Raw genomic sequence first — 26,286 nt, 5'->3', positions numbered from 1 at the left:
AGCGGAGGTGGTTGGGTCCAGTCCTTGGAGGTTTGGTGGCTCTGTCGCAGGTGAAGCTGCAGGTGTGGCAGGAGAAAGGTCCGTGAGTCTGTTTCGGGGCGGCTTGGAAGCAGGTGTGGTTTCGGGGGAGGTTGAGTGCGTAGAGGGTGCTGGCGTCGTAGCAGAGTCAGGAGTTGTGGCGTTCGCGGGGTCCAGGGGTTCTGGCACTGGGCGCGGTCCAGGTGCGGAGGGGCGCAGACGGGCTTGCCTATGGTGCGCCTTCGGCACGCCAGCGGCGCGGCCGCTGCACGGCCTCCATAAGAGGGGGCTAGGGAGGGAGGAGCAGCTGGGAGGTAGGAGCGGGATGGCCAATGGGGAGCAGGGGGGCGGGCCGCAGGGACGCAGTGGCGAGAAGGAGCGGGAAACGGCAGGAAAACAGGCGGGTGGCAGGGAGCAGGTACGAGGCAGCTGGCGGCCGTGTGGTGGCGTGGGGAGCGACCTGCCTGCGAGCAGGGTCAGAGGTCGCTCTGAAAAGAAAATATCTGTACAGCTTATCGGTCATCCAGTATTGTCATATTTCTTTGGCTTAGCTCAGGATCAAAACCAAGGCTTTATGCCACCCTGCTGTGACAACAGCAGGATCAAAGGCTTCCCCACTCAAAGGGAGCAATTAACAGGGCTTCGCTCAGCTCCTGAGGAGGAAAGAGGTGGGGCTGGCATATCTGCATCAATCAATCAGATCTCACACTGTACCAGGGATGGGCCAGCCCAAGCCCACTGAACAAAGGAGGGAGCTCAGACCTCTGGAGCCAACACAGGAGGCGGAATCCCTTTCAATATTTGATGGGAAAGGCCCTGGCAGTGATTTCAGCGAGGGTGGAGCTGAGGTGCCCAAAGGAGATGTGAGTAGTGACTCCTGGGAAATGCTATTTTTAAATGTCCCAGCATGTTGTGGAGGTGGGTTGGGACAGGGGCGGGGAGGTGATGTAGAACCCCAGGATAGGCCAGAGGTGCCTTACATCTGGAATCTTCTGTCCCCACTTAAAAGGTCTTGCTCAAGGGGGAGAGCTCTCTCTTGGTTATATTTTTCTGCATGACACCAGGACTGGAGGTGGCAGCCATGGACTACTGGAAAAAGGAATCACCTGACATCCATCTGGGCAAAGTACTCTAACTACAGTTGCCCTAAGGACTAGTGGGGCTCTCCCCAGGACCAGGAAAGCTGGTCCCTTTACACCAGCCTAGGATACATAGGGGTAAAGACTGGACTTCTGCATCAAGGAGGGTAGATGCTCCAGAGGAGAAATAGGAGAAAGGCTGGTGCAGGAAGTCAGTAGAACCAATCCTCTTCAAAGTCTGCTATCTTAGAGGCCAGGAGGCCTAGGGAATGTGCTCCAGGTGGCAAGTGCTCACCACTAGGAGCAAAATGAGCTCAAGAACAAGTAGAATGGTGCAACGGGCCGCGACAGGAGATGGATTTGACCTTTGACCCCACCAATGGGACCCCGGAGCTCATAGAGCTCCCCTGTTGGGCAATTCTCTACGCCCAGGGAGGTCAAAGCCCGAGGGTTGCCGCAAGCAGTATCAGTTTTTTTTTTTTAAACCATGAGAGGGGGTGAGCATTGTGCCCCCTTTAGAGAGCTCAGTAGGCCTGGTGACCCCAATCCACAGGGCTGTTCCTTGTTTTGGTTGGCCCGGGACCCCACTCCGAGCCCTTTATGTGCCAGGAAGGCAGAGGAGCGTGGCAAAATAGAGGTGGGCCCGGGTTCCCCAACTCCAGGCCCTGGCAGAGAGGAGGAGGTCAAGGAAGTGCTCCCACGATCCCCCCATCGGTGTTGAACCTGCCCCGTGTCTGAGGGAAGCATGTGGCCACCACCAAAAGGAAGCACCCTGCCTGCAGGAGCAGGCACGGAAAGAGAGCTACTGGCTTCTACAGCAGTACAGAGGAGTGCTATCCACGTGGCGAGCCAGCTGCGGAAGCCAGGGATGGGCTCCCTGTGCTGCCTCCAATGCCTGGAGGCTGACAGGGTGCCCTGGTGATACCAGGTGCCCCCAAATAAAAAGAAACAAGCATTTGCAATGCAATAGGTCTCGCAGTATTTAAGTTAGAGCTTTTGGTATTGCTTTTGATATTGTTTTTCACAATATATGTAGTACTCCTACCAATGCTGTGAGAGTGACACCTATACAGATTAGATACTGTACCAATACTATAAGAATGACACCCATAAAGGACAGGCACTGCACAAGTGCAATGGGAGTGACACTTACAGAGAACAGAAAGTGTACCAATGCAATGAGAGTGACACTCATAAAAAATAGGCACTGTCCCAATAATATGATAGTGACACCCGTAGGGAACAGACAGTGCACTAGTGCAATGGGAATGACACCCATAGAGAACAGGTGCTGCACTAATGCTCTGATAGTGACACCCATAGAGAATACACACTGTACCAATGCTATAGGAATGACACCCATAGAGAACAGGCACTGCACCTGTACAATGGGGGTGATACCCATAGAGAACAGGTGCTACACCAATGCTATGATAGTGACACCCATAGAGAATACGCACTCAATGCTATGATATTGACACCCATCGAGAATACGCATTGCATTAATGCTATAGGAATGACACCCATATAGAACAGGCACTGCACCAGTACAATGGGAGTGATACCCATACACAACAGGCAATGTACTAATGCTATAATAGTGACACTCATAGAGAACAGGCAGTGCACTAGTGCAATGGGAATGACATACATAGAGAATAGGCACTGCACCAATGCTATGATAGTGACACCCATAGAGAATACACACTGTACCAATGCTATAGGAATGACACCCATAGAGAACAGGCACTGCACCTGTACAATGGGGGTGATACCCATAGAGAACAGGTGCTACACCAATGCTATGATAGTGACACCCATAGAGAATACGCACTCAATGCTATGATATTGACACCCATCGAGAATACGCATTGCATTAATGCTATAGGAATGACACCCATATAGAACAGGCACTGCACCAGTACAATGGGAGTGATACCCATACACAACAGGCAATGTACTAATGCTATAATAGTGACACTCATAGAGAACAGGCAGTGCACTAGTGCAATGGGAATGACATACATAGAGAATAGGCACTGCACCAATGCTATGATAGTGACACCCATAGAGAATACACACTGTACCAATGCTATAGGAATGACACCCATAGAGAACAGGCACTGCACCTGTACAATGGGGGTGATACCCATAGAGAACAGGTGCTACACCAATGCTATGATAGTGACACCCATAGAGAATACGCACTCAATGCTATGATATTGACACCCATCGAGAATACGCATTGCATTAATGCTATAGGAATGGCACCCATATAGAACAGGCACTGCACCAGTACAATGGGAGTGATACCCATACAAAACAGGCAATGTACTAATGCTATAATAGTGACACTCATAGAGAACAGGCAGTGCACTAGTGCAATGGGAATGACATACATAGAGAATAGGCACTGCACCAATGCTATGATAGTGACACCCATAGGAAACAGGCAACGCACCAATGCTATAAAAATGACACCTATAGAGAACAGGCACTGCATTAGTACAATGGGAGTGATACCCATAGAAAACAGGCAATGCACTAATGCTATCATAGTGACACTCATACGGAAAAAGCAGTGCACTAGTGCAATGCGAATGACATACATAGAGAATAGGCACTGCACCAATGCTATGATAGTGACACCTATAGGGAACAGGCAGTGCACCAATGCTATAGGAATGACATCCATAGAGAACAGGCACTGCAAAAATGCTGTGAGAGTGACACCTATAGAGAACAGGCAATGTACCAATGCTATGGGAGTGACACCCACAGAGAATAGACACTGCAGTAGTGCATTGGAAGTGACACCTATAGAGAATAGACACTGCATCAATCGATAGATAGATAGAGTGAGGGCGATAGATAGATAGAGTGAGGGCGATAGATAGATAGAGTGAGGGCGATAGATAGATAGAGTGAGGGCGATAGATAGATAGAGGGCGATAGATAGATAGAGTGAGGGCGATAGATAGAGTGAGGGCGATAGATAGATAGATAGATAGATAGATAGATAGATAGATAGATAGATAGATAGATAGATAGATAGATAGATAGATAGATAGATAGAGTGAGGGCGATAGTGACAGAGGAGAGAGAAGAAGGACAGTGAGGGACAGAGGAGAGAAGAACAGTGAACAACAGAGGAGACGAAGTACAGTGAGGGACAGAGGAGGGAGAAGACAGTGTGAGGCGCACACAAAAAACGTGACACGAGGGAAAAGTAACGGAAATACGGTGCAGGGGTTACAGTGCGCGAGCTTCTAAATCCCAAGAAGAATTACTGATTGCCTGTTTATTTCATACTTCGAATTAAATGAAAGTGCAGTGACATGCAAGGGAACTCCCACAAAAAGGCCTGCTAAAATACTCCTCCCGTAAGACTGGTATAACGGTCATACTAACATTGTAGTATCTAATAACTGTGATTCCTTAAACATGCAGTAGGTGCTTATTTTGTAATTATATCATTTATACCGATAAGAAGACTATAGTAAAAAAAAAAACAGTTTCCACGAAAGTTAAAAGGTGAGGGCGGTGGGGTTCCGCTTGCACTGAGCGAACCTCCGGTGAAGATGACGATGGGTGTCTGTGTGGGGCAGATCCTCAGGCACAGACTGACACCGGCTCATTTGCTCTGAGTACCGAAATATCCACTTGGGCGCCCCTCCATAGCGCTAAGAAGCAGCTCTGGTGAACAGCGCCCACAGTATGTCGAGCTCCACAGCACTCACGAGTGTGGTGCCTAACCAAAACTAGAACTGATTTTACACATGTTGCTTTTTAAAAATATAAATGCCGATGTGAAGCCCCTACCTTGAAGGCGCCCGCGGGACCTGTGCAGGAAGGGTGTAAGGAGTGAGGGAGGGGTCGGGCAGACTAGGGAATGGCTGCGGGAGGAGGAATAAAGAAGTGTTCACACTTGCTTAAGAAAGGCTCCGTTTGTGCTCAGAGGGTGGGGAGGACTTGTGATGCGAAGCAGGAGGGGGAAAGCTTAATGAAAATGCCGAAGTGGAGGTCAGCATTACCCGTCATTATCTTCGGTCCGTACCGCATTGATGCAGACTACAGACCGGTTTGAGTCTCCCTTTCTCAAACCACATATGGAGCAGCAGCTAGAAACACACATAAGTAATGATTCAGATGAGGGGGCGCTAGAGGGCGCCGGGCAAGATGGCCGCACTTATGTGAGGCTCTGCCGGGACCGACTAAAATCCTTTTATTATCCTACACATCCTGCCCTTCACACCGACCAGCTTGATGGCAATCTACAGCTGAGACGTTCAGGCGAAAAGTGAGGCACTTTTCTTCGCCGAGCGGTACGCCAGAGCTGTTTTCCCGGCGGTGACACAGTTTGACCGACAAAATGAACGGATGGGCGCAGTCGAGCAGAGAGTGTCTGCCACGGAGGACGGGCTAGCTACGGTAACAACTAAGGTGTTTAATATGGAGCGAGTGTTGGCGGTAATCCAGGCAAAGAACGAGGAGTTGGAAGGGAGATCCAGACGCAATAACATCCGCGTTACGGGTCTGCCGGAATCTACGAATGTTGGTAGAATGGAGGACTTCATGGAGCGCATGCTGGTAGACATTTTTGGGTCTGACCAACTGTCGCGAGTGTTTATAGTGGAGCGTGCACATCGTTCTTTGGCAAAACGACCAGTACCTGGGGCGCAGCCTCGTCCTATCATTGCCCGCATTCTTAACTATAAGGATCATGATGTCATCTTGCGCCTTGCACGAGAGAAAGGTACTATTGAATATCAGGGAAATAAACTTGAATTTTATGCCGATTTCACCGTGGCGGTGCAAACAGCGTGGAAAGAATTCGCCTTGGTGAAACAGCTTCTTCGCGCCGAAAATATCCCGTACGCCATGCTGTATCCGGCTCGTCTTCGGATTGGGACTCCGTCGGACAATAAGATCTTTGCCTCCCCTAAGGCGGCCATGGACTATGCAAAAAAGCAGAAAAAACGTAAAAGGGACTCGAATGTGGCGCAGGATGGGGAGGAGGACCTTCAGGATGAGGTGGCCTAAGTGTTTGCTTTAGTACTGGTAACCAATTGCTGCTCTCCATATACTGTGAGAAGGGCTGCCGCTCAGTTTCAGGTTGTTCAACTTCCTAATGTCTTTGATCCAATTACTTTGCATTACGGGAACACTATCTCCGTTTACAAGATTTAAGCGGCAGCCGCCCTTGACTATTGAATATGGTTCACGCATTGTGTATCTCGCAGTTGCAGAGATTATTGCATTGGTCTACCACACATCCAAGTATTATTGAGGACCTGCACGGTTGGTGGCTATGTTTGGGGGAGTAATTGCTGTACTGGCATGGCCATTTGTGAGATGTTCAAGTGTACTGAGAATTGCACTGAGGCGATGTTAGAGATATTGCTATGCCATTTGCCAAACGCTGTGCAAATCTGAATCTTTGACATCCTTGAGCTGTGGAGTTGGGGTGGGAGGGGTGGGATGTTTATATTGCTTACACGGTCTGCTTCTTCGTTAGTTCACTGGCGGGAGCTGTGCGCCGCTACGCCCCCGCATATGGGAGTTCCCCACATACTTATGGTTGCACTGTTTTTGGGGTCTGGGAGGTTGGGGACAGCTTTGGCAGGTTGGGGGTGCTGAAGTGGGTGGAGGGGGGTTTGGGGAATTCCAGAGATTTTGGGTCGGGGCGATCTGTTGCATTCTTTGTGGCGGGTGGTTGGGATGGACTGGACAAAGGTTGAGACGATGTTGGTCAGTGAGTTACCCTGCTTCTGAGACATTTCCTGCAGATACTCGATTGTTGGATTGCTGTATGCTCTGCATCTATTGTTGGATATTGAAATTGTCCTACTGTTTACAGGATATACTTCAGGGCTGGTCGTATGGATAGGGGGGGTAAACTTACTTGTATCACTTGGAATGTGAGGGGATTGAATCGTCCACAGAAAACTAGACAAATGTTAGCATTTATGAATAGGCACGGTGCACAAGTTGCTTTCATTCAGGAGACACACCTTAGGGGAAAGGCGGCTAAAACTGTGGGTAAGCAGTGGGCTGGCACCAGACTGGCATCGAATTACTCATCGTATGCACGTGGAGTTATGATTCTGATAAAAAAAAATGTACCGTTTGTAACCCTACATGAGGAGATTGACAAGGATGGCCGATATATTATATTACATGGAAAGCTATGTGGCACCCTGGTTACGCTGATTAATGTATATGGTCCGAATGTTGATGACCCCGACTTTTATGTCACTCTATGGAATAAGATCTACATGCTGCCCCCATCGGCCATAATTTGTGGTGGAGATTTGAATGTCACTCTTGATGGAGCGATGGACAGGAAAAATGATAGGCCTTGTGTGCATAGGAGAGCGGCTGATGCAGTGCGAGATGGTATGAGCGGGCTTGGATTGGTGGATGCGTGGTGATTAAGACACCCTGGGAGGAGAGAGGGCACTTGTTACACGTCAGCACATGATACGTGGTCGAGGCTGGACTATTGGTTAGTGACCCGGGATGTCAGCGAATGGGTGATGGAAGTCGGACACCTGCCTCGAACGATCTCTGATCACGCGCCCGTTTGCATGGAGGTATGGATGCCGTCGCATGCCTCGGCCCCCTTCTCCTGGCGATTGCCGCCGGGAACCTTGACTGACCTGGTGTTGCGTGAGCGACTAAGAGCGTTAATTGAGGAGTTCTTTGATAAGAATGTTGGGTCTGTTGAAAGTATGTGTACGGTGTGGGAAGCCTTTAAAGTGACCATACGGGGAGCGTGTATAGGCCTACAATCGGGTGTGCTTACATCGCTAAGGGATGCCATGACTAAGTTGGAAAGGGAATTGTTGTCGCTTGAACGCCAATTGGAGGAGCTTCCTGAGGAGTCCTTATTCGCCAGCATTAGATTGAAAGTCACTGAATATAATGATCTAGCCGATCAGGAGGTCAAATTCCTATCCAAACAAACTAGGGCGCGTTATTATGGTGAGGGGGGGCGCCCAGGGCGAGGATTGGCGGATCGGATAAAAGACCCTTGGGCTAGACATTGTGCTGTACAGGAGATAGAGGACGGGGATACCACTGTAACTAGCGCGACTGGCGTTCTCGACTGTTTTGCGAGATATTATGAACAGATGTATGAGTATAAGGAGACGGCAGGAGAGGAGGAAATAGCACAATACTTTGAGGATATAGCGCTGGTCTGGCTCTCGAGGGGTCAACAGGAATTTCTTATGCGTCATATTACGGAGGGGGAGTTTAGGGATGCGATAGCGGCCCTTCTCAACGGCAAGGCAGCTGGAACTGATGGTTTACCATCCGAATTTTACAAAGAATATGTGGATCTTTTACTTTCACACCTGGCAATGGTTCTGGAGGAGGCTGTGGAACAGGGTCAGTTCCCGACTACAATGAGAGAAGCGCTTCTGGTTGCACTGCCAAAACCGGGTAAACCTCAAAATAGGTGCGAGTCATATCGTCCCTTGTCCCTTATGAATACCGATGTTAAAATCATAGCTAAAGTACTGGCAACTCGGTTGCGCCTGCTCCTCCCGGTTATGGTGTTACCGGATCAGTCTGGGTGTATTCCCCTCCGGTCTACCACTCACAATTTAAGAGCTCTGTTTGCGGTGCTGCAATTCCTCAAACCAGACTTGGCTGCGGTGGCTGTCATGCTCGACGCCGCGAAAGCCTTCGACTCAGTTGCATGGCGGTATATGATAGCGATACTGCATCGTATGGGAGTACCGGTTTTCTTTACATCACTAGTTACCCTGCTCTACACGAATCCCGTGGCGCGCGTACGGGTAAACGGTCATGTATCGGCTCCATTCCCAGTGCAGAGAGGGACTAGACAGGGCTGTCCTCTCTCGCCTTTACTATTTGCTCTTGTGATGGAACCTCTGGCGTGTGTTCTGAGGCAAAGATATGCGGACGCTGCCCTGAAGTTCCCACTTCGGTCTCTGGCGGTGTCCATGTATGCCGATGATATGGTCCTGTATGTGCGAGAACCTGCTCGACATCTTGAATCCATACTTCGGGAATTCATTCGGTTTGGGCGTCACTCGGGTCTTTCCATCAACTGGGAGAAATCTATTATGTTGCCACTCACTGACGTTACCCTCCCCTTTCCCTTGGAATTCCCGTTGGAATGGGCGACGGAACCGGTGCGTTATCTAGGGATTTGGATGCATAGGGATAGCCAAGAAATTATTCGGGCTAACTATGGAGTGGCTATTTCAAAACTTGAGGACCAGGTGGCACGTTGGATTCGGCTCCCTCTCACCTTCGCCGATCGTGTGTCTCTGATAAAAATGGTGGTGCTTCCGAAATTTTTATACCTTTTTGTTAATATTCCTCTCCCGCTAAAGTCGCATTTCTTCGCCAGACTGCAGTCATTGCTGATTGCCTTGGCCTGGGCTGGTAAGAAACCACGAGTGAAATGGGATGTACTGACTAAGCCGTATGACTTGGGGGGCTTCACCATTCCAGACATGAAGCTGTATTATCTGTGTGCCCAGGCGCACTTTGCCGCCTACTGGCTGTCGGCCCCACCGTATACACCACACGTGGCGCTCGAGGCCAGTGCAGTCATGCCCATTCCTCTAAAGGCAATGATAATCAACACTCACTCGGTGTTTGATAAGGGGGAAGTGGACACGGTGCGCTCAACTGCTACCGCTTGGCGAGAATTGGGTAGACGAGCGAACAGACTGCCGTTGTATGCCCCTAGTATGCCACTGCTGTATCACACAGAGATATCGGTCTCAAATGAAATTGGGGCATTACAGGTCCTACAGGGCGCGGGGCTCAACACCGTAGGGAATCTCTTCCCGGGTGCCTCGTTCCTCTCATGACAAGCCATGACGGAACGTTCCCCTTATGCAGTTATGTCTACGTTTATATACGTCAGGCTCCGGGCTGCCATGCATACTTTATATCCTACATATCCGGAGGAACCATTGACGCTGGGAGCTTTACAATTGCTATATGCCACAACAGATAGAGTAAAGTTACTCTCCAGACTATACCGAGCCTCGCAAGAGGACGAGGGAGGAGGCGCGGTGACAGCCAGGGCTAGATGGGATGGGTGCCTACCAGAACCGCTAACTGATGATGAGTGGTCTGAGTGCTGCTCCATGACCGGGGGTTTTGTGGCCAACGGCAACTTTCGCCTCATTCATTATAAATTTCTGCACCAATGGTACTACACGCCAGTGCAGTTGGTCAGGTATGGTCTCCGAGATACGTCTCAATGTGTCCGGTGTGGTATGGATAATGCAGATTTTGTACACCTGGCCTGGGGATGTGCACGTGTGTATGCCTTCTGGGTTGCTGTGATTGAGGCACTCTCTAAAATGACGTCGACTGAGGTTGTGCTGGACATACGCCTGTGCTTGTTGGGATTGGCCTCCGGTGTGCCGGCGGGTGTGAGACGCTTGATAGTGCTAGCCTTGCAGATTGCTAAACGCAGGGTCGCTGTGGTCTGGGGGGGGAGACGAGCACCAGATGTTCAACTGTGGCTGAAAGACATGGCATATTGCAGGGATCAACTGGTTTGCTATTATGAGGGGCTTCCTGAAAAGTCGCGACCGCGTGATATCTGGGGCCCATATACAGCATATATGCTTTCCCAGGCTGATGAAGATAGCGCTGGAAGTATGAGTGGGGATTCATTGACCGGTGAGGGAGGGTCTCTGTAGCTCTGCATGTGTGTGACTGTTCCCCGGTCGTGCTGGATGCGTGCTGCTTCTTCCCATCTCCACGGGTTGTCTCCTGAGAATTGATTGCATAGACGTGTGGCTATTCCATACGTGCACCAATGACTTGTGCTACATGCAGGGTTGGACGATCATGGGCTGCGAGATCTGATCACCTGCTTTACTGAACTAATGCGTATCGTACGTTGCTTGTCCTACGCTCTTTTGGAATGCATGACAGTGCTATGACCTGAATCCTGGGATGTTTGGGTGGAGGGATGTTGGGGTTCTGTATTGTTAGTTATATAAAATCACAAAATGAGACCACGCTTAATGTGTATGATACTACTACAAGATACAAGTGGAGCCTGGAGCACTGATTAGCGTTTGCTTTTGCATATCTCGCACAGTAATGCCGGATGCCGTTGAATGTATACTTCATTCTCTTTGCTATCAAGTTGGTTGCAGCCGGCCCTCGCTATGGGTTGTAGGCACGCTGCTGTGTACTTGGATAAATTGCAATAAAGGTCTTCCAAAAAAAAAAAAAAAAGTAATGATTCAGATCACATGTAGAGAAACTGTGCAGATAAACAGAAAAAGAACAGGCAAACACACACTGTGCTTGATACCTTGAAAATGTGCCGTAGTCATTTCTATAACACTGAAACACACACATGGGCCGCCACAGCAGAAACCCTTTCACAGCTGCTGAGTCACCCTTCTCACTCTGCCATCTCACTCTTTTGCTAATCTGTTCGACCTCATCACATGATTGATCAATCAGCAGGAAGGGTGTGAAAGAGAAATGACGAATGAGACAAACAACTGGGAAATTTTTTCAGAACAAACAGCCTTAAACAAACACCAGTCCGAACACTGGGTGGGGAGGAGGGGGGTTGCGAAGATTAGAGGTGGTCTGTGGGCAAGTATTCAGCCATTTACTAGAAATGATTTTACACATGCAGCTTTTTAAAAATATAAATGCCGATGTGAAGCCCCTACCTTGAAGGCGCCCGCGGGACCTGTGCAGGAAGGGTGTAAGGAGTGAGGGAGGGGTCGGGCAGACTAGAGAATGGCTATTTAGCCATTTACTAGAAATGATTGTACACATGCAGCTTTTTAAAAATATAAATGTTGATGTGAAGCCCCTACCTTGAAGGCGCCCGCGGGACCTGTGCAGGAAGGGTGTAAGGAGTGAGGGAGGGGTCGGGCAGACTAGGGAATGGCTGCGGGAGGAGGAATAAGGAAGTGTTCACACTTGCTTAAACCAGAGTGGGAGGAGAGAGCACATACTGCGAGTATAGAAGGAAATACAAAAAAAAAGAGCACAGATCGCGGGGCGCGACGATCACTAACGGGACAGGAATGCCAGACACGATACAGAGGCGGGGACAAAGGGAAGGGAGGGAGAATGCTAAGGAGGGCGTTTACCAGATGCACTCCACGTAAATGACTATTTAAGTGTTAACGCTTCAACAAGCATGTGCGAGGTGAACAAACCCTTTACTCCATTCGAGATTTACCGTATATGTTTACATAAAGCTAAAAGCTCTGTATTTTTTTATATAGCTTTTGCATGAAATGACTTATAAACAGCGTAGTTAAGCTAAGCACAGATAAACCAGCAGAGGGCAATATTCAACACGATACAGGAACAAAGACGCTACTCAGAAACGGCAGTATCAGTGGGCATTGCGCACCATTAACGTTCAGCACGTGAATGGGCGTACTGATTACCAATACGTCCATAAAGCAACACTTGAGCATAAATGCAAACAATGCCCGTAAAACTTTTCAGGTCCGCCGATTACCTTTACAAATAAATTGCGCCTACATAAATATGCTGGTGGCATTGCCTGAAGTAAAAGTTCTCTGCTGAAGTCCTCATTACATTTCATCAACAAGACGTTAGCGGAAACGAAACTTTCCGTGGGGCGGGACTTCCGGCTTCGGAAGCCCGCGCACGCGCCCACGGAGAGAAGCCGCGCCCACGGAGAGAAGCAGTGCTGGTGACGCGGGGCTCCCATGCCCTAGAGAGAGCCCCGCGGTGGCAGCTGAAGTCAGGAGTGGCGGTAAGTGGGTGGGTGGGCGCTCGGTGCCCTTGTGTGTGTGTGTGTGCGCGCGTGTGTGTGGCGTGTGTGTATGCGACGGCGGGGGTGGGTTCCCTGTATGTGTGGGTGCGTGCATGGGCGCTCGTGTGTGTGTGTGTTTCTCTGTGTATGCGCATGCGTGTGTGGTGTTGGAGCTTCCCAGGAGACAGCAGCTGAGCGCGTTCGCGAGCGCGTGACCCGCTCAAATCGCCTCCTTGAAGAGGCAATGCGCGCGGCCAGGTGCTGTCTCCTGGGAAGCAGACCCAGCGACAATAGATCTCCGGCGAGACAGCGCTTACGCGCTGTTCAACGCCCTTTAGACCTAAAAAGCAGTGAGGCAGAAAACCAGCAAAAATATTGGCAGCGGCTCCCCCAGGCTCAGCAAGATAGCCGCTTAGTAAGTATTCTCGCTCCCGGGGGAGCGCCCCTTAATGCCCTGCAGGGTTTGATGTTGACAAAGCTATTTATGCTACTCTATGATGGTCCCAGCACAGGTGAGAATTCTCAAAGTGTGAACCCTAAGTTGGTAGGGACTCCTGAAAAAGGACCACCGTGAGCTTTGCTTACTTTTTCATCCATGCCCTAGGCTGGAGCTGGAGCTCTACAGGTGGGACTGCAGCACCCATTAGGGGCTACGTTTATCACACACTTATTGTGACCTAAAGGTGTCTACAGAAAGATACATGTGGTACAGCACCCACTAGTTGCTCAGTCTATGGTTGCATGTTATGTGATCAGAATTCTATGCTCTCTAAAGGCTGTTTTTATGATTGTGTATTGATGGTTTGAAAATATATAGAAAGCACACAGACATGTGATGTTCATTGTTAATGCTTTATTTATATAATAATGTTGACAGTCATTACAGATCAAAGTGCACATGTGACATTAATTAGTGCCTTAACACATGGTTATTATTGATTATTGCATTTACGGTTACAATTATAGTGTTATTGACATGTGGTTTCTTGATCGGGAATCTTTGACCAGGTCAAAAGACTTACCTGATGTGTTTATATGCCCCGTTGGGGGTCAGAGGTGATCATGCAATGTCACTAAAGGTATTTCCACCAGACTTATGTATATTTGGAAATTTCTGTGTAATATTTAGTAGTGTGTGTATGTAATAAATATACTTTTCCTTTTTCTAAAGAAAAAGAACAGACAGGAGAATTGTTTATTTAGTGTTATTTTTACATGCCAGTGAATGGTGATTACTAGCCCACACCACCTCCCTATGGGTAGGTCTTGGACTGCTTTGCTTTGCCACATGGGGAGAGTTAAGCAATATAAATGGGGGTTTGGTTCCCTGTGGAGGATGAATGTGAACCCATTACTTGTGCAGCCCACACAATTAATGTCATGTTTCCTTAGAGTAACCCAAAGTTATCATATGGGGAGGTAGGCCTCACAATAGTGGGAAACTAATTTAGTTTTTTTTTCTACTGTAACATGTTAAACTTAAGCACATGTCCTACTTTTTAAATACAATGCACCCTGTGCTATGGCTGTTTAAACCCTACTTAAGGGGTGGCTTATTTGTATTAAAAAGGAGGATTTAGGCCTAGCAAAAGGTGTCTTTTGCCAAGTGAAATTGACAGTTTAAAACTGCACTAGAGGCTCCAATGGCAGGCCTGAACATGTTTTAAAAGGCTACTTTTATTGGGAAGCACAATGAAGGCTGCTGCCCATTAGTAGCATTTAATTTACAGGACCTGGGTACGAGTGGTACCATATACAAGGGACTAACATGCAAATTAAATGTATATGAATCAGGTGCCCTGGAAGTTTGTGATTCTGCCATTATGGCATTTTCATGCAAAATTACAGAGTTGCCACATTTGTCATATAATCCACCATCATTAGAATACCTTTCACATTTCCCAAAAATCTTCCAGCTCAAATAATTCCAAAATTATTTAAAAAGCACCACAAGTTGGTCCGCACAGTGACTGACAGGCCCCTTGCTAAAGTTAACCAGTTGATTGCTGCATTCAGTTGTTAAACTGGTACTAATGAGGTAAACTTTCCCCAGATAGTATAAATAGTTTGCCAGGATAAAGATATAGTTGTGCCACAGACTACGCCACATCATGCAATAGTATTTACGAGTTTGCCACATAATTTTGTAAACACTGCCACATTATTTGGTGCTCCATTGCCTCATAATTTCACTGGCATTGAGCATGACCAAGCATAAAGTCAGATATGTATTGCAAATATAGTTGCGATTTCTAAGGCAAAATATAAACAACTGGCCCTGTTCTGCATAGCTTCATGAGCATTAATGACGTGCTATAAGGCATTTTTCCAAGGAATATATGCAAGGCGGCATTTACCCTCACTTGCTGTGAAACCATGGCTTCTACCTAGAGCGTTGTCAGGCACCCAGTTGTAGCGACCTTTGAACCTTAATGTCTAGGAATGTATGCTATAGTTCAGGTATGTAACGCAAGAAAGCAAACATAAGATTAGCTCTGCTCTGAAAAATTGAGTGCAGCACATACCAAACGGGGCTGTTCCTTTTCAAATTAGTTTAGAATGATTTAAACCCTGACGGTCGTGTTTTATAAAAGCATATTCAATGCATTGAGGCCGTGATTTTTTTCAATGAAATATATGAAAAGCTCTATTTTCTCTTTTTATCTGTAAACGTTGCCTTTTCACCCTGAGTGAGTTGCGATACCGGTTGTGCAGGCTGCTGGGTTTGTGATTCTTGTGAACTGAACGTCAACGTCACCTATGAAGGCCAGGGAGAGTGAAATGCAGGTGGGGTTGTTGCTATTTATAGAGGAAGTGACGTAGCAGTCAGCCAGACGGATTTGCTTATGGTTGTTCCTCTATGGAAAAGGCAGTGGCAGAACAATAACAAAGGTGTGTAGTGCAAACTTGCAATAGCATATTATAAAGCTGTATTTTTGTCACTTACTATGAAACCTTTGCGTTTAACATTAAGGTCCTCACTATGAGTGCTTGGGATATGGTCTCGATTTTCCCAGCTCCTGGAATTATCGGCAGGGTTTAATTTGAGCCGGTGTCTTTTATCGGGACCGGAACTTATATATTTAATGAGACTTTGACCAGAGCAAGAGAGAGGCAGGCAGCAAGGTGGAAAAAGAGGAGGAGGAGAAAGAGGGAAAAACAGTAATAAAGGGAGAAAGCAGGGGTGAAAAAGTGCGTGCAAGAGTGAGAACAGGGGGCAGAGATAGTGTGTTGATGGAAGAAAGAGGCATGAGGTGAAATCTAGTTTACTGAAGCTTGGTGCCCAGCAATTAAAACATCCAGCAGCGGCGCCAGTAGGCTTCTGACAAAAATGTGAGCCATTACAAGTTGGACGCTAAGGGTTCCCTGAAAAAGAGGAATTACTAGGGAATTTGGGGTAGGATTCCCCTGTAATTTCCTCATCTTCCCTCAGTTTTTCACACGAAAATTTCAGCTATTATCCAGTTGAAAATAAACAGATCCACAGACGCACTGCAGCTGCTCTACATCTATTCTCACAATCAGATAACGTCTATTAACGGACCCTTCGAAATTAAGAGACCACTAATGAGGGCCTAAATTATTCAGGACTTCAAAATGTGATTATCCCTATTTTTTCATCTCTTAAAACGTAACTTCACATAACAACATCTCGAGGCCTGTTTTGTTTTGGTGTGCTGTGGTTTAGCTGTGCAGAATGGTTTGCTTCCTGTGAAACAGGATCAGAAGGATTTGCATATGGCTGTTCATTCCATTTTAGGGCATTGGCAAAGCTCTAAGGATTCATCTGGAGAGGGAGGGATACTGGAGAGGCAGCAGCTGGAGCAGTGCAGGCTGGCAACCGTCGAACTATGCTCCCCTTTATACTATTAGTGGACCAAAAATGACCAAACATCAACGCAGGAATTTTTTTCTCCTTACAATTCTAGGAGTTGTTTATTACAAAATAATAATATACCACAAATGTAACAAAAATATACAATGTATTATTGTGCCAATAACACATAAAACATCCACATTTTAAAAAAAAATGCTCATGAGATAGCAAAAAACCCAATAATTTTTACAATGTTGCATCATTAATCTTTTGCTCTAATCCAATTACAATTTATCACATTATTCGCGATTCTTTCTCAAAACAGTAATGAGCGCTAGCAGCTGTCAACCTGGGGTTTCTGTGGCTCTATATGTTCACCCCACCTTCTTAAGGACAAGAAGTAACAAGATCCCCATATCTCTTAAAGATTCTTTTTTATAACTAACTGTTCAAAAACAAAAACATAATCTTGATTGTATTGCACAGCACATACACAATAAACCTATAATAACAAGCAGGAAGTATTGGTCCAAAAACCAATGCACCTTTTTTATGTGTCTTGTCATCCGTTTTATACCTTAAACCCTTATGGGGGGACATACAATTTTTATAAAGCAATGGCCATAATTGAGGTGACCCCTTACAATCAAAAATATTCGTGGCTGCAAGTTGTTCTAATAAATGGGCTGAGGTTTGATCAGGCGGCCTTTTCCCTGTTTCTCATTAACTGCTATATTAACCCCAGAAAAACCCCGAAGAAACGTGAATTTGACCACCTGTACACAAGCCTAGAAGAAATTCTTCAGTTTCATCCCTCTCACGGAGCAGTGATCGCATAGGACTTTAAAATGAAGTTTCTGGGTTAAGATCCAGAGAAGACGCAAATGAATAAAGACCAGGAACAAGTTAACGGATTACTTGCCTCTTTTAGCTTAAAGTCAGCGGACCAAGTGAAATCATATGCTGATTTTGAAAGCACGTTCCAAATGTACGGGCCTATCAACAATAGACTTAATTTGTTTGAACCCCCTCATCTGGCAGACCACTTGCTTAACTTTGAAATAACAAGCCGTGAAGAAAGGAACATAATCATCTGGCCTTAATATTGGACCTCGGTCGCCGGTTTCAGATATTTATCAGGGAGTGGAGACCTCAACAGGAGCAGAAACAAACACCCTGGTTAGGAGAATCAAATGGTGTTCCACACAACCTTTTCAGGTGCTTACATGGCATAAGAAGTTGCTCAAGAAAAGCAACAACTTAACTGGGCCTGCACTTTTAAACCAATGAAATGGACTGACTAAAGATCTATTAGGCTTCATCCTCAGCTCCTGTAGCTATTACCACCTCGCTAAGCCACCTCAAAGCACCCACCATAAACAGCTGGGGGACCATGGTATCATCTCACAATGGAAAAACCTAAGGAAAAGACTCCAGCAATGTAAAGCAAACCCCTCGAGTGAAAACTTAAGGACAGTCAAAGAATCACAAAAAGCAGTCAGCAGATACCCCAACAGAAACAACTCCCACTCTTCTGCTGCTTTGTAGATTTCACTGCGGCGTTTGACAAAGTGGACAGACCAACACTGAGAGGAAGCTAGTATGCTGGGATATTCCATCAATTTTTTTAAGAGCCATAATTTCCCTGTACTCGGCAGCGTGAGTTTAAGTTTAAGTCGGGGCAACCACACTCTCCTCCAAAATTCCAACTTCTGGAGGGTTGAAGCAGGGCTGTTTGCTAGCACCCCTACTTTTTAATCTGTACACAGCGGACATGGGGAAGGAATTAGCAAACAGTAACCTTGCTCTCCCCCGTCTGTGCCACAGACCCCTCCGCATTCTTCAGTATGCGGACGTTACTGTCATCATGGACCATATGAAAGTCGGCCTCCAGCGAACACTGACTAGTCTACACGCTAAAAGGAGCAAAAATTGCTTACCATTAACCCATGAAAGACCAAAATAGTAGTATTTGGCCGCTATAAGAACTAGAAAGCGCTTTCATGTACTATGGCCCCAAGATCATCACTTCAGCCCCAAAATATAACTATTTGGAGGTGTGTTTCAAAGAATCTGCTAAGCTGTCGGCCCATAAAAGCACATTAAAGAAGAAAGCTACTGCAATCATTTACAGCCTAGTTGGTCTTAATAATAAATTAATGAGTCCATTGGCTGAGGCAATAATAAAGGTAACTCAAGCCTCCCTTCTTCCTGCTCTACAATACAGGCATCAAGCCTTTCTTGCCGTATGCTCAGAATTTCTGGATCATGCCCAGCGAGTTGGATACAAGAACATTTTCCAACTTCCGAAATATCTTCGCAGAGCTAGGCTTAGACTAGAACTTGGCCTGGTGAATCAATCTCTAAGCATAGAAGCAGATTTTTTATAATTTTATAATTGCATATTAAAAGCACCAGAAAGATCACTCAAGGCATTCCTCAGACTCATCTTTGAGAAACCAGAATTGCCATGGAACAGACAATTACAGAACGCAATAGCAAACTCTGCAATAAATCGAGCAGCACTTGGACTAGAAGCTATTTCCTATATGAAATGGAAAAACCCCATAAATAGACAGGCGCCAATGGCCTCTTTTCACCAAGATCCAGATTCTCTAAAATCCTTGGAGATATTACGCCCATTAAATTCTACGTACCTGGTTGCAAGACCTCAGCCCTATTTAGCGGCCGCCATCAATCGCAGAACACGGGAAGAGATTATGTACATGAGTTTTCTTGGTTTACCAATATTGCGCTTTAACCCGGCATGTGCCAATCAGGCAAAGGAGCCACATGTAGACTATGCGAATACAAATGAGAATCTTTGTTGCATCTTCTGTGTTGCTGTTCCGCTATGACTGCAGAAAGGAGAACCTTACTCAGGCCAATATTCTTGAGGCAGGGGCCTGCGCCTGCTCAGAGGCATCGGCAGTAAGCCTTTCTCAAACTGATGTCACCACCCTTGCACGTTGTGGGAAATTTGTTAAACGACTTAGCGATTCTATGCAGCCTCGTCTGGGTCCACTCCATTCATGGCAGCAAGTCCAGAAACTTAAAACAGACTATTATACAAGGAATGAGAACTTATTAAATCTGCCCTCTGAGTCCGGAACTTGAACAATACTGGACATGCCCACGGGTAAAATTCACGGCCCTTTCTCGGTTAATTTGAGAGGGAGGCACATTTGGGAAGTGGACTCCCTTTAAGTATATTGGATCCTTTATTAATTTAAAGATCTCAAAACTTAGCAATTTACGATGTACTCTAAACCTGTTTTATGTCGGTCTGACCAACCAAAAAAAAATCATATGTTCACCATGCACCAGCACTTTAGACGGGTATCCCAAAATCACAATAAGGCCCTAGTGATGGAATTGTAACTGTACCTCTCTGCATTTCAAAGCTAGTAGTCTTATGGCTTTAGAGTTTTGCATTCCATAATTCTGACAACTGGTTATACACTACATAAGGTGTTCCACTAATTTTATAACCTTATTGGATTTTACTAGCTTGAACATACATGAGGTAAGCAATTTGCTGTTTTAAGTATACATCTTTTTCATATGAGGCTCAATTTAATTAATAGTGTCATGCTGAGACGATAATGCATCTGTTTAAAGTGGGTTTGGTCAACATCATTTCCAGGTTCACGAGGTGATACTTGGCATTTACCATTTGCAGGAGAATTCTTTTTTTTTTTTATTTCGCTACTTCTAAGGTTTTTTTAATCTCTTTTTGCAACGTTTTTATTAACTAATACAAAAAAGGTTTGACTGTAAACCCTTATGTTTTAAAGTCCCATTCATTTTTTGTCTTTCTATTGTCTTACTCTGCCCAAGCTCCCTGTTGTATGTTGTGTACACAGATATTGTTTTATATTAACATCCTGTCCCATTGGGTGTAGATATTAACTACAATCGGGTGATGTTCTTGGGGATGATGTTTATCTCAAGAAATATTCTGACAATGATATTCTGGTACCACACCGCTTTGGCAGCTTGTGCTCCAGAGATGTGCAGCTTACTTATGGTAGTGTTGGCAAGAGTCCAGCCTGCCTATGTTTGCAAGAAAATGCACCCGAGATGGCGGTGAAGGAAGGTGGGGAGAGAGGGAATGCTGGAAACCAAAAGGCATCCTTCCTACCTTCAGTCTTATACCTGGTAATGAAGTAAAAGTGTGCAGAGGCAACAGATCAAGGGAGGAGGAAGAGTATGCTGTGATTGCTGCTGTTACTGCCATCTGCACAGCTGCAAATGGCTCCTCGAGTACTGCGATACCTGGCACATGGTTGCTGTTACTTATGCCCATTTTTCTGAACATCCTTTACTGCCCAGTATCATACCACATCACATAATTTTACTACACTTCACTCACATTCTTCTTTTTGCCCGTTTGTTCCTTTCAGCCATATTTAGATTTGTGAGTACTTTAATGTCTTTTTTTTATTACTATTACCTCAAAAACTAGTTGCACCACCTTTTCAGTATTAAGAGGACTCTTTGTGATCCAGCTGCTTCTGGTTGCCGATGTCAGTTTTCAATACTAAGTATAGTCTCTCTTGAGAACAGAGATCTGAAACTTCTTAGCAGAGTGTGCTTGGGTCCCCACGCAGGGCACTTTTGTATCCAAGGATGGTGTGAGAGTACGATATTCTGTGAGATGGCAGTACCAGAGGTATTCAAGATCAACTACGACCTAGGTGAAGGGCAGCTGTGCCCTGGTCTGGAGGTTTCCCCTCTGTTCATCAGCTAATCTTGGCTAGTTCTGCTCTATTGGTCTAATCTGTCCTCACTCTTGCTGGCCAATGGGAATGTGCGTCAGTTACCAACTCCATCAGCTATGCAACACTTGTGAATTATGATGGAGAGAAGTACGCTTTGCACCGTTGGCAGGAATAGTGCTCCAAAATTACCTACATATGGGACTACGTGGTGGCGGGTGCACCCACCAAAGCGTCCGGCACCTCTGCGGGGATGACCAGTAGATGCTCAGAAGCTACAAGCAGGACAGTAAGAAGTCTATCATCTAGCTCCTTCCATGTCATCATAGGATTTTCTTACAGACCACTACAATCCTTGTCCTTTGACTGCTGCATATCGTGTTTGTGACGTCACACCAGTGCAGTAACCAGGCAGGCATTCCTAACTGTTCCTTTGGCGCAAGGAATTTCAGATATACCTTGGAAAGTACATAGGGCCCTAAATATATAATCCCAGCTCTGCTTTCCATCCATCTATTGTTGATCTTACCAGACTAGTCTCCACTGGATTGCACTGTGGTTATAATTAAACCCCACACCTCTCCTCGTGCCCCTACCTTATACCCCCATCGCCTCCAAGGCTTGTATCCTTCTTCATTAGGGGGCTTCTGGACAAATCATGTAGGTTGGCAATATTGTACAAAGAATAAAGAAAATAAACCAAACATTGGGTGACACCCATTCTGTTCAATATGTTTTTTTGAGATTTTAAGCAAAGGAGAAGTAGTAGAAACAGAAGCATGATAGGAGCAATAGAACAAAACAAAATTCGACTAATATAGTAAGACTGATACATCAAGACCAGAGCTCTGCAGGGACCAGTAAACATACTTTCACTGATATTCCTATTAGTTATAATAATAGCACTTAGGTGTGGTGGTGTGGCTAACTCTGAGTATTACAGAGACCAGAGGTGAGAGAAAACTCATTTATAGTAGTAAACCACTTGGTGAATAGGGAAATTATCAGAAGGTAAAGTACAAAACAATGTCGGGCATCGCTAATGTAGACTAGGCCCGTGACTTTATAGGTGTGTAGCGATGTAGCCTAAAAGATAGCAGTAAAGGGAAAGTTACAGAGGAGAAAGAGGGAGAAGAATCAGGAAGAGGGATTTGTTAATGTATGCCACTGAGCAATATAGAGAGGGGAACATGCACACTAATAGCAGTCACTTGGGATGGGTGTCTGTCCGGGAACCTTGGAGAAACACGTCCAGTGTTTCACAAATTCACTTTGAGATAATGGGATGTCCAAGGGATTCAAATTGGGAGAGGTGAGAACTTCACAGATAAGACACCCAAGCCCACCAAGTGTGGTAAGAGACTGCATTAAGTGATTTCTAATCCAATAGAATGACTCTAAACGCAATAGTCAAAAGAAGGTCTAGAATGGCAGAGGCTAATTCACTTAGTTCCAAAGCCGGGTTGCAACACGGCGGCCAAGAACTATAGTAGGAAAGTCAAGGACAAGGTTCACTTTGAATATATGGTTCAGTTGGAAGGAGATTTGACACTAGAAGGGTTCAAGGAATTTGCATATAAAGAACATGTGTTCCGGGTATCCTTAGGCTTCTTTGCAAGTCCAGCAAAAGCCTGTGTTAAAGAGATGTAATCTCTGCAGCCTAATTGGAGTGCAATGGAGAAGGGGAATAGCTAAAGGTTTGGACTGATATAATGAAGTAGAAGTTTTGTTAGAAAGTGCCAGACTGCATAGCTTATGCCACTGATTTTCCAAAGGAGAATCTTTTCCTAACTTGTGGAAGTGCTCTTCCCAATTGGAGCACATCAGAGGAGGCAATTTTCAGGAATGTTTTTGTAAAAACATACATTTTGGAAGCTGTATGGCTTTGAGTCTGTCAAAGTGCAAGAGCAGAGGGTAATGAGGGGTGTAAAAGTGTCCCCAAATTAGAGAGTTTATTCTTATTTTTTTAGGAAGACCTAGAAATCGTCATTTGGTAAGTCAAATTTCTGTTGGAGAGCTGTGAATGATAAGGGGCCGTCATCAGAGCAAAAGACCTCGAACAAGACAGATACCTGGTTTCCTTGCAAAACCAGAGAGGTAACAAATTAGAGTTGCATGCCATGACAATTCTGATTGCCATATTATGAATAAATCAATCTTCGTCCAACTTGGTTTAAGAATATACAGGTTCGCTCTCTACCGTAAGTCATTCCTTCAGTAGCCTTTGTATATTGCTCCAAAGTTCCCTTTAATTTTCTCTGCTCTTCCAGTGAACACCAATACCTGCTTTGCTGTTATAATTCCCTTTTTTCCTGCAAAGCCAAGTGTTGCTGAATACAGTCAAAATAATGAAGAATTAGCACTAAAGAAGGGATGTGTTGCAGAGTACTAACCAAATATATGCTGATGTTACCTCACTATTTATGAAAAGTTGTTAGTAATCCTAAGTAGGGCAATTATCCAGATCTAGTGTATCTGTTCTTTGAGCGGAGGTAGAGTCTTAGTAGTTCAGGCTGGACTGATATTTTTGGGGTGGTGTCAGATTAATTTGCATATCCTTGGCCCACCCTTGTGAAGACATTGGTGGAGCATTAACAAAGTAATGCATTGATAGGTTGCAAAGGAATATTGCCCTGCAAGTTTTTTATCACTTCTAATGAAAATTCGCTGATATGCTTACACTAATGTCTGAAGCACTCAGTATTTTTTGCTATATCCTATTTAAGAAGTAAAAGCATTTATTTGTAGTTATCTACTAGAGAGAGCGTTAGTTGTCTTGCCAGCCTCCTGCAATAAAAAAAACACATCTTAAATAGAATTCACATGCATATGGAGAACCATAGAGGGGCTTTGGGTCAGCCCTCTTCATCGATTGGTCTGTTTGTAGGAAGCTAGCTCTGTATATACTATACCAAAGTAAGGTATAGTGTGCACAGAGTCCAGTGGAACCCCAAAGGTAAGCAGAGGTAAAAGTAGATAATACCTTACTCTCTATTTGTGTTAGTTTGGGCGAGCAGTAAGGCTTTATCAGAGGGTAGTATTAAGCATTTATTGTACACACTCAGGCAAGAAATTATGTCACACACTCAAAGACTGAACTCAGACCAATTTGTTTATATAAAAATATTATTTAGTTATTTTATTTCTAGAACCAAGCCAGGCCAGGTGCAGGCAAGTGAAATATTACTTTTGCAGGTATAATGCAGTTCAATACAATTGGAATGCAGTTGGATGCAATTGATTTGTTTACAGGTAAGTACACACTCAAAATTACTTTACAGTTAGTTTTGAGATTACCTTGCAAATCACTTTATAGATTACTTTTTACGCTACTTTTTCTACTCAGTGTGAAATTCCTAGATATCACACTGGGAGATTTCCTACAGAAAAAGTAAGCAATTCAGTTTTTAGACATTTGCAGTTTTTCAATGTTGTATACAAACCAACTCTACACTTAGAAGATTTTTCAAAGAAAAGCAGTCAATTCAATCTATGGGTGGAAATTAAGTTATCGGCTTACAGGTAAGTACTTTTTTGTGTTGCAGATTTATATAGTGCGAACTAGACCCGAAGGTATTGGACCGCTTTACATGAACACCGGTTACGATACACAAGGACACATTTTCTTTTTATTGGTAGTCACGGGGAGATTACGTGATTTGCCCAGAATCACAGGATGTGAACACGACCCTGAGGCTTGAACCTTGGTTTCTTTGCTCCAAAGTCAGCAATCTAGCTGTCAGACCACATCCTCTCCCCAAGTACTTGGTTGTGGGAGTTGGGTTTCTGGGGTTAGAACCAGAGTTCCCCTAGGGTCAAGGATGCACTCTCAAAGCACCCTTAGCGGCACTCAGGTGGCCGGGTGCAGAGTGCTGAGGCCCAATGCTATCCAATAGGGGATAGGGGGCCTCCGGTTGGTGGCTGCTCACGAGCAGGCACCAAGGTCGTGGGAGCTAAGCTCCTGGACTTAAGCTCAGGGCAAAGGGGGATCCGAGTTAACACATGAAGTGCACCCACAGCGGCAAAGGGACGACAGGGTGCTGTTTTGGCATTGGGTGCCCTGTTGTTTTTAATGGGAGTTGCCAGTTTGCGATTTTTGCTTCAGGCTCGGTCCAGGAAGACTTCCAGGAGGAACCAACTGCTGGGTAGGTAAGTTGGATGGCTCGGTGACGTACGTGTACCTCGGGTTCTCTTCTCCAGGGCGCAGGGCAACTGGATGCAGGGGTGTCTTTTGAGGTCAAATTTCACCTTACCGGTCCACTCACAGTTGGAGTCTCCATGCAGAGGTTGCAGGCAACATCGTGGAATCTTGGAGGGGTCAACCCACAGTGGACTCGGACTTTGGAGTGCTGGTGGTCCTCGCTGGGACTGGTGGGCCACTCAGACTCCAGATGTTGGCGTCGGTGCAGTGGTGGTTACAGGCTTCGGGTTTCTTTGTCCTCAGCAGGGTTGGAGTCTTTCTTTGGTGTTTCTTTTGAACAGAGCTGCTGTTCACAGGAAATTCGGTCTTTGTGAAAGGCAGTCAGTCCTCCCAGGGGTTCTGGAGGTTGCTGGCTGCAGGACAAGGTTATTTTCGGCGCAAGATCTCTGGAAACTGCAGACGGTCTGTAGGGCTGGGGCCAAGTCAAATCTTCTCTGCAGTCTTCTCTGCTCGGCATCTTCTTTCGTCTTTCTTCTTCGCAGGTTGCGGGAATCAGTTATCTTGGTTCAGGGCTGCCCCCTAAATACTGTTTTAAGGGTCTTGAGGACAGTAGCCAATGTGCTATTGACCGAAGGGTGACTACACCTTTGGTGTGCTCACCCCACATGGGGGAGTGCGCAAAATCCCTAATCCTGATGGGAGAGTGCCTGCCATCCGCAAGATGGCGGGCACTGAAG

Source organism: Lissotriton helveticus, chromosome 1_1 (assembly GCF_964261635.1).
Source record: "Lissotriton helveticus chromosome 1_1, aLisHel1.1, whole genome shotgun sequence".
Classification (NCBI taxonomy): Eukaryota; Metazoa; Chordata; class Amphibia; order Caudata; family Salamandridae; genus Lissotriton; species Lissotriton helveticus.
Note: the sequence above shows the minus strand (reverse complement) of the source record.